The sequence below is a fragment of the Zootoca vivipara genome, chromosome Z1 (assembly GCF_965207765.1).
Source record: "Zootoca vivipara chromosome Z1, rZooViv2.hap1.1, whole genome shotgun sequence".
Taxonomy (NCBI): domain Eukaryota; kingdom Metazoa; phylum Chordata; class Lepidosauria; order Squamata; family Lacertidae; genus Zootoca; species Zootoca vivipara.
Window position 1 is genome coordinate 69,747,685 of NC_142583.1, and position 10,288 is coordinate 69,757,972.

The window sequence follows — 10,288 nt, forward strand, 5'->3', positions numbered from 1 at the left end:
TCGACACAGTCAAAGGCTTTTGCATAGTCAATGAAGCAGAAGTAGACGTTTTTCTGGAACTCTCTAGCTTTCTCCATAATCCAGCGCATGTTTGCTATTTGGTCTCTGGTTCCTCTGCCCTTTCGAAATCAAGCTTGCACTTCTGGGAGCTCTCGGTCCACATACTGCCTAAGCCTGCCTTGTAGAATTTTAAGCATAACCTTGCTAGCGTGTGAAATGAGCGCCATTGTGCGGTAGTTGGAGCATTCTTTGGCACTGCCCTTCTTTGGAATTGGGATGTAGACTGATCTTCTCCAATCCTCTGGCCATTGCTGAGTTTTCCAAACTTGCTGGCATATTGGGTGTAGCACCTTAACAGCATCATCTTTTAAAATTTTAAATAGTTCAGCTGGAATATCATCACTTCCACTGGCCTTGTTATTAGCAGTGCTTTCTAAGGCCCATTTGACTACACTCTCCAAGATGTCTGGCTCAAGGTCAGCAGCCACACTACCTGGGGTGTACGAGATCTCCATATCTTTCTGGTATAATTCCTCTGTGTATTCTTGCCACCTCTTCTTGATGTCTTCTGCTTCTGTTAGGTCCTTACCACTTTTGTCCTTGATTATGGTAATCTTTGTACGAAATGTTCCTTTCATATCTCCAATTTTCTTGAACAGATCTCTGGTTTTCCCCATTCTATTGTTTTCCTCTATTTCTTTGCATTGTTCATTTAAGAAGACCCTCTTGTCTCTCCTTGCTGTTTTTTGGAAATCTGCATTCAGTTTCCTGTATCTTTCCCTATCTCCCTTGCATTTTGCTTGCCTCCTCTCCTCCGCTATTTGTAAGGCCTCGTTGGACAGCCATTTTGCTTTCTTGCATTTCCTTTTCCTTGGGATGGTTTTCGTTGCTGCCTCCTGTATAATGTTACGAGCCTCCATCCATAGTTCTTCAGGCACTCTGTCCACCAAATCTAAATCCTTAAACCTGTTCCTCACTTCCACTGTGTATTCATAAGGGATTTGATTTAGATTGTATCTTACTGGCCCAGTGGTTTTTCCTACTTTCTTCAGTTTAAGCTGGAATTTTGCTATAAGAAGCTGATGGTCTGAGTTACAGTCAGCTCCAGGTCTTGTTTTCGCTGACTGTATAGAGCTTCTCCATCTTTGGCTGCAGAGAATATAATCAATCTGATTTCGATGCTGCCCATTTGGTGATATCCATGTGTAGAGTCGTCTCTTGTGTTGTTGGAAGAGAGTGTTTGTGATGACCAGCTTGTTCTCTTGACAGAACTCTATTAGCCTTTGCCCTGCTTCATTTTGAACTCCAAGGCCAAACTTGCCAGTTGTTCCTTTTATCTCTTGATTCCCTACTTTAGCATTCCAATCCCCTGTAATGAGAAGAACATCCTTCTTTGGTGTCATTTCTAGAAGGTGTTGTAGGTCTTCATAGAATCGGTCAATTTCACTTTCTTCAGCACCGGTAGTTGGTGCATAAACTTGGATTACCGTGATGTTAAAAGGTCTGCCTTGGATTCGTATCGAGATCATTCTGTCATTTTTGAGATTGCATCCCATTACAGCTTTTGCCACTCTTTTGTTGACTATGAGGGCCACTCCATTTCTTCTACGGGATTCATGCCCACAGTAGTAGATATGATAGTCACCCGAACTGAATTCGCCCATTCCCTTCCATTTTAGTTCACTGATGCCCAGGATGTCGATATTTATTCTTGTCATCTCATTTTTGACCACATCCAGCTTACCTCCATTCATGGATCTTACATTCCAGGTTCCTATGCAATATTTTTCTTTACAGCATCGGACTTTCCTTTCGCTTCCAGGCATATCCGCAACTGAGCGTCCTTTCGGCTTTGGCCCAGCCGCTTCATCAGCTCTGAATCTACTTGTACTTGTCCTCCGCTCTTCCTCAGTAGCATGTTGGACGCCTTCCGACCTGAGGGGCTCATCTTCCAGCTTCATAACTTTTATATGCCTGTTGTCTTTGTCCATGGAGTTTTCTTGGCAGGGATACTGGAGTGGCTTGCCAGTTCCTTCTCCAGGTGGATCACGTTTAGTCAAAACTCTCCACTATGACCTGTCCATCTTGGGTGGCCCTGCATGGCATAGCTCATAGCTTCTCTGAGTTATTCAAGCCCCTTCGCCACGACAAGGCATTGATCCATGAAGGGGGATGCTTAACTCTCATCCTGTTGCAAAATGTCCAAGAGCTGCATTGGAGACGTTAACACGAGCCTCTTGGGTGTGAAGGCTGTTTGCTACCTCCATGTTTTAATTCAGGGGCTACCAACATAGTGCCCATTGGTGAGTGGACCCTCACCAACCCCCCTCCCTCTGTTTTGCAGTGTTGTGGTTTGTTTGGGCCCAAACAACTCCCCCCAACTCCAAGCAACTTTTCCTCGGATGCCCCCCACGCCACCCCTGCAGTGCAGTTCCCAAAGGAAGATGCTTCCCAGATCTGACACCAGCAGGGAATGACCTTAGGAACATGGCATTAATATGCAAGGGGGAATCTTGTGAATTGCAAAAGCGTCAATGAACCCCTCTCAGAGGGCCCATTGCTGCCTGGGCAGATCAGCATGGCAGATTCTGTGGAACGCCTTCCCGTCAGATGTCAAGGAAATAAACAACTATCCAACTTTGAGAAGACATCTAAAGGCAGCCCCGTTTAGGGAAGTTTTTTATGTTTGATGTATTTTCACTGCCAACTATTGCAAAGGGTCACAGGATCCAATGTTTACGTTTCTTACCACTGTGTGTATGTGGGTGGAGTCAAGTCGACAACTTCAGCTCTTTATTCTCTCTCTCCAGGCAGAGAGGCTGTGTGAGAAGGCGCTCTCCCATCATGCCATGATTCTTTTGTTTTGTTTTCTTTGTTGTAAATAAAATGCTTGATGCTACATTTCCTGCACAATCTTGATTTTTCTGACTCTCCTAACGTGTGCACATATCTTTCGGATGTGTGTCGCTGCTATGTAGGGGACTCTGAGAACAAGGGCAGCGTCCAGTGATCTGTTATTTATCATGTTTTTTATCTTCTACTGGGAGCTGCCCAAAGTGGTTGGGGAAACCCAGCCAGATTTGGGGGGGGGAATGAATGAATGAATGAATGAATGGTTAAGAGGTACCTACAAGGAAATAATAATAATGATGTGATTTCCATGGAAGCGTTAGAATGACTCATGTATAATGTAACATAAAGTACGTAGGAAAATGAAGGTATGACCTGATATGGATGTACAAAAATGAAAGTAAGAATACGATGAGAAAAGCAGGTATATCGTCAATGCCAATATGATGCACTTCAAGTCCAGACGGGAAGTCAATCTTTATTTTTTATTTCATTTTACTTTATTTGTTTTTACTCTTATTTTTATACATATACAATTTTTTCTGCTCTTTTATTTTTTTTCCTTTTTTCGTATATCCCCCCCCTTTTTAACCTTAATGCAGTATAAAGATTTGAAACATAGCAATTTATTTGGAATTAAAAAAACCCCAATAACAATAACAAGATGAATTTTTGAGTTTGTAATAATATTTATTTTTCAATGTTTGAAATGGAATATTGTATACGTATACCAAAATGTATATGATGTATATAAGTGTGTACTATGAATATTACAATAAAACTTAAAAGAAGAAGAAAAGAATGAATGAATGAATGAATGAATGAAAAAAATATTATTATTAATACCCACTTATACTCAGGTTGGGTGCATGGTGTGTTAGGGGAGGGTTAGTTCATCTGGTGGGTGACACATCCTGCTCCTTCTGGGGTAGCTTGTCCACCTTTGGTCCCCATCCTGCGCTCAGCTCCCACCTGTGGCTCCTAGAAACTGTCAGTATGCGACAGCGGCCACACCCAGGGTACGGTTTCCACTGGCCGGCTAAACCAGGTGAGGGTAGCCAATGGGCCTCAACCCACATGCTCCAGGGTTAAACCCGTTTTCAATCTGTAGTATGGATGTTCCCTGGAGGTGTCTGACTCAGAGCCTATTACGTTAAGCTCAGGCCAAAATAAGACGCTAGTGGTGCATTGCCGGCCTCCCTTGCCATAGTACTTTATGACAGTAACACAGAGGTTTTGCTGGGACAGAGTTCAAAGCTTGGTTTTATTGCACATGTATGATGAATTGTGCACATGATGTTATCAGGGTGGTCACACTCCATTCCACTATCAATGCTGTTTGTGCCTGCAAAGGTTTTGGGGTGGACTCACAGTTGGGACTCAGCTACCTTAGTAAAACATCAGTGATTTGAATGTGCTATAAACATGCAGCATCAGATGGCGCCAGAGAGCAGATTTCTACAGATTCCCCCCCTTTTGCTATAACAATCTAATTCCTGACTTATTTAGAGTGGGGGGTTCTCCTCTCCCACCCCCACCCCCGTGTCTAGATACACCCTTGCATTTCCAATCAGGGCATATCCTGCCACTACCAGTGGATATCCCATAACTTTTTCATCCACAAATGCTCCGGTTTATTTTTTTAATGTGCTGTTGTTACGCTGCAGCCCCTCCGGACAGCAGCAATGTGTTCAGATAGAACCATAGTTCAGTTGTTAGAGCATGAGACTCTTAATCTCAGGGTCATGGGTTCGATCCCCACCCTGGGCCAAAAAACTCTGCATTGCATGTGTTGTTGAACTAGATGACCCACGTGGTCCCTTCCAACTCTACAATTCCATGATTCTATTATTCTAGCCAACTAAAGCAGGCTAAATCCACTAGCAATGTGGATTTGTGTCCAGAACACAGCTGCAATAAAACACCAGTGTTAAGGGGCCCAAAGTATCCCCACCATGTATTTGAAAACATCAAGCATTTCTCTGCATGTGTTTTTACATTTTGGTCTCCCGATTTTTATGTCTTCTTTATGCTATTTGGGATATTCTTCAGTTTCTTCTTTTTCTGAGGGCATTTGGATTTGTAGCTGGTTGACTAACTGAGCCTCTAAAGGACTCCCCAATGGTTCTTCGCAATCCTGGGAGAAAATGACAAGTGGGGTGCTGCAGGGTTCTGTCCTGGGCCCGTAGTTCTTCAACATGACTTGGGTGAAGGCATAGAGGGGATGATCGTCAAATCTGCAGATGACACCAAACTGGGAGGGGTAGCTAAGACCTCAGAGAATCAGGATTGAAGATGAGCTTCACAGATTAGAGTACTGGGCCCAGACCTTTTTTAAAAATGAATTTCCGTAGGTACAAATGTAAGGTTTGACACATAAGCAGGAATAACCAGATGCACAAATATAGGATGGGGTGACACCTTGCTTGACTGTAGTACATGTGAAAAGGATCTTGGGGTCTTAGTAGACCACAAGCTTCATGAGAGAACAGCGTGATGCAGCTGCAAAAAAAGTGAATGCTATTCTAGGCTGCATCAACAGAAGTCTAGTGTCCAGGTCAAAGGAAGTAACAGATCCAACTGGGGTTATTGGATTATCTGCCTTGCTCAGACTCAGTCTGGATTATTGTGTCCAACTCTGGTCACCACAGTTTAAGAAAGATATTGACAAGCTGGAATGTGTTCAGAAGAGGGCGAACAAGACGGTCTAAGCGCACCACAAAGGCAAAACCTCCTGACCATTTCACAGTGGCAAATGTGTGCGCCGGGTTTGCTCAGTGCGAGCCAGAAAGCTTTGCTGAGGTGCAGAAGCTACCTCAGGCAGAATCCAGCAAGTGGCAGCAAGCCATGGAAAAGGAGCTTAGTGCCATGAAGTCTCTAGGAGTCTTCATGCTCACAACTCTGCCAGCTGGTCAGCAGGCAGTGAGTTGCCACTGGGTGTACAGGTTAAAACCCACCACAAGTGGAGAGCCACAATATAAAGCCAGATTGGTGGCAGGAGGTTTCAGCCAGCGACCGGGGCTACACTACTCTCAGGTGTACGCGCCCACAGCCAGAAATGAGACCATGAGATTGCTTTTAGCGGTAGCAGCGCAAAGAGGGTATGAGGTTGCTCATTTTGACATCGATGTTTCCTATTTAAACTCACCGCTGCAGGAGGAGATTTACATGTTACCTCCACCAGGGTTTGAGGGCGATAGGCCAGGACTGGTATGGAGACGGTACCATTCCATTTATGGCTTGAAACAATCAGCCAGAAACTGGAATTTATGTCTTGGCGAAACTCTGAACAAGCTAGGGTTTCTGAAGAGTCTGGCTGCCTGGACCTGAAGGGGGCAGGCCAGCCGAGGAACTAGCTCTTGTTTTCATTGATGACATTGTATTAGTTGCCAGGACAAGCAAACAGGTGCTGGAGTTTGCAAGGAAGCTGAAGCAGCACTTCAAACTCAAAGAATTGGGTCCTGTGAGTATGTACCTGGGGGTTCAGATTCCATCCACACTGTTATGGGTTCAGATTGTTGCCTTCCCATAACAGTGTGGATGGACAATCAAACCTGCATGAAATTGGCAGAATCAGGCCAATTTAAACACAGACCAAGCATTTGGACATACGGTTCAAAAACGTGTGTGAGAGTGTTAGGACAAATGTGATCAAACTAAGTCCTAGCCAAGAAAACCTTGCTGACGGTTTTACAAAGCCCTTGAGCTTTGGAAAACATAAAGAGTTCCGTGAAGGGTTAAACGTGGGTTAAAACTGTATGTTGGATTCACACCCAGGTCAATGGGAACGAGAGGGGGTGTTGGGATTCTGGACAGTATAGAGTTAACACTCCAGGAGGCGTTCTTATTCACTGGGTGCCTGCCCAGATTATCCAGGCATTTCTCCTTTGTTCTGTGTTAATTGGTTTTAGTTTTGGTGAGAGAGGGACAGAGAAAAGCACTGCAGCCATGCAGCTTGATTCTGTAGGATTTTCTGTTCATTTATGCTAAAGAAATAAAGACTTCTGTTAGATTAAGAAGCACTGGTGTCGAGCTGCTTATTTGAGACACTACTAAGACACAGACAGCAGCCATTTCTTGCTGCGTTTTGAACTCTGCAACGTCCGACAAGAGAGAAGTGTGGCTGAGCCGCTGAGGAAGCATGCAGGGTAGCCATAAACATCGGACCAGATCGTAAATTGAGCTAATTACAGTGCCGGGCAGCAGACTCCGTGGGTCAAAGGATTTATGACCCACAAACATACTACAAAAGGTTATGGGAAGCTTATGGCGAGATAGCTACGCTTTTCTGGCAGCGCCTCCTGAGGTGATTGATGGCCAGGAGGTGATTGATGGCCTTGGGGGTGGTTTTCCACTTGACTTTTCTGACTCGCATCCCCCCTCCTCCTCTCTCCAGCACCCCCTCTGGGTGAACTTCATCTCCCACACACAGATACCCTTACCGATATCGCAGCACATGCCCGAGAGTGCACATCTCCCTTCTTTACCGCACCACTTCCAGCCGGACATGCAGGGGTCAGGCAGCTCATTCTCCTCCTGGCAGCTCTTAGTTCCCGGGGTGCCATAGTGGCAGCCAAATTCCTCCCCGCAGCAGATTTTGGGGGCAAAGCAGCGTCCTCTCTTTTCAGGACCACAGGCGAGGCACTGAGAGAGAGAGAGAGAGAGAGAGAGAGAGAGAGAGAGAGAGAGAAAGAGAAAGAGAGAGAGAAAGAGAGAGAGAGAGGTGGTGCTGAGTTTGAGTTTGGCTACGGCAAGGTGACTACAGGTGTGCTGAACTAGGTGGGTGTTTGGTCTGATCCAGCAGAGCTCACGAAAATCCATCCAGACCAACGTTCTCTAGCAACAAGCCAGGTGCTGCCAGGTACCCCACAAGCAGGGGAATCCCTGCCCCTGCCTTGGCTACCGGTATTCCGAGGTATACTGATTCTGAAGCTGGAGGTTCCATCTAACCATGCTGGCTAACATAGACCTGTCCCCCAGGATTGAGTTCTTTAATTCAGTCCTATGCATATTTCCCTAGGTGACATCCCACTGAATGTTACTCAGGGTAGACACACTGAATGTTACTCAGGGTAGACACACTGAATTTAATGCACATTATCATTATTATGACAAGGTTTATATCCTACCTTTTCTCAAAGGAGTTCAGGGTGGTGCATGTTGCTCCCCCCCCTCTCCATTTCATACAGGCATTGTATTAGTTAATCATTTCATATTTATTATCCCTCACCACCTACCAGGCAGAGTGATATGCCTCTCTCTGAATCCGTTTTTTTAAAAGCAAGGTTTAGAAATGGACTTTCTTTTTACTCCAATTATACCAGGAATCTTAATTTGAACTGAGTGCAAATGTGGACGTTTAACTCAACAAACTGATCCTCACCAATTAATATGTACTTCTTTAATAAATTTTATATCCCGCTTGATTGTAATGAAGCAAAGGGAACTGCCTGATTTCAAAAGGCTGATTGCTTGTAACAGTGCCAGTCCCACAGATTGAAGTCGTTGACTGGGCACATCTGGGGTCAATTATTGCTTAACACGGATGAAATGCCTTTGATGCGCCTCAGTCATAAACGGTTACTTCTTTTGAATTGCCCTCATTCATTCGTAAGAGGTCTCTTCAGAAGAGCACCACAACTTAATATAGAACAGCTGTTTGGAGAAAATGGGTTAACGTGAAGTTGTGCTACAATGGAAGAATCACTTTGAACACGGAGCATCTAAAAGCCAGGGGGAATATTCCTTTTTTTGTATGCGCACCTTCTGGAGTGAGTTTGACAACTTTTCCACAGACAACTGCAGCTCCCCCTTTAGCATCTGCCTGATGTGCAGATGCTAGCTCATAATAGACGGTCATGCTGGGAAAACCACCTGCTCACTTTAAGTTGCTGTTAAAGGCACAAGAGCAGACCAGGCCCTTTTCTTCTTAACTGTTGGCAACACTGCACTGGTCTGTGTGCAGAGATGGTGGTTAAAAGCAGTAGGGCTAGAAGCTTAAAGTCAGGGATGGGGGACTGTCAGGGGACAACCAGGGGTCAGCGGAGAGTACAGCAAGTGCGGACAGGGGCTCCCTGATGCAGAAGGAGCCCAGGACGGCAGCGCTTCAGAACTGTCTGCAGAAGGTGGTACTGACCCTCAGACAGTGTTGCAGACCCTCGAGGATGCTGAGCGGGAAAGGTTCCCAGAGGGAAGCTTTGGAGGGTCAGACCAGAGCACCCAGGAAGGGGAGGTGCCAGAGGAGACAGTACCAGTCCCCCAGCTGGGCAGTTCCAGTGGGGAGGGTTCTCCACCAGCCCCATCACCCCAACAACGGAGGGGTGAAAAGAGGCGTGCAGAGAGGAGGAGATTCCAAACGCCCAGCGCGTTCTGTTGGAGGAAGTCACGAAGGGCGGTGCTTCCGGATTCTGATTCGGGATAGAACAATCATGCTTTTTGTTGCTCTGTCTTGTACATATGTATATAAATAAAACTCTGTAAAAACCAGCTACAGAGTTTGGAGCGGATTACTCGTGAGGAAGCTCCAGCATCATTACAGGGACATGTGACTCTCTAGTTGGTGTTGCATTGCAGCTCACATCAGCCCCAAGGAACATGGCCAAATGCCCCCGAGGATACTGGGAGTTCAAGTCCAACAACATCCGGAGGACCTCAGCTTCCCCACCCACTCTTGCTTTGTGCAATCAAGGTTGCAATCCTGTACTTACTTACCTTGTTGCAAATCCTATTGAACTCAATAAGGCTTACTTTTGAGTAGCCATGTCTAGGCTTGCACCACACTCACATTTAATTATGGAGGCATTAATTGCATGCGCATCACCAAAGAGGCCTTTGCAAAGGAATGGTCTTGCAGGAAGGCAGAGTACTTATTATGCTGCTTGGAAAAGAGCATTGAAAAGAAGTAAATGCTTCAGTACAAGTGCTGGGATGAAAAATGCCTCTAAAATCTAATCTGCAACATTTATAGCACATGAACTGTGCACAGAGCATGACCTCGTTGGTTCCCTCGAGGGAGGGTTTCACAGTGTCCATCTCACAGACAAGTAAAGCAGGGCGACTGACACATATCTAACCTATGGGTTAGTGACAAGCTGTGGGCCAAATCTGAACCCCAAGCAACCACACTTGGCTCTGCTAGCGCTGCAAGTTTCTCTAGGGAATAGAAGTAAAGAGAAGGGCAGCACTTAACACAGGCAATAGAAATGGTTCAGCATGGAAGGTTTAAAGCTGTGCTTCGAGATCCCCGCACCATTACTAGTAGAGGCTTTGCCTCTTTCTGAGATTGTGCCAGAATAAATGTAGATGCATCATCTTCTTGACAATCTGAGACACAAATTAAAGTCTTTCCTAAGATAAAAAAATTCCTTCAGTAGCACCTTAAAGACCAACTAAGTTTTTATTTTGGTATGAGCTTTCGTGTGCATGCACACTTCTTCAG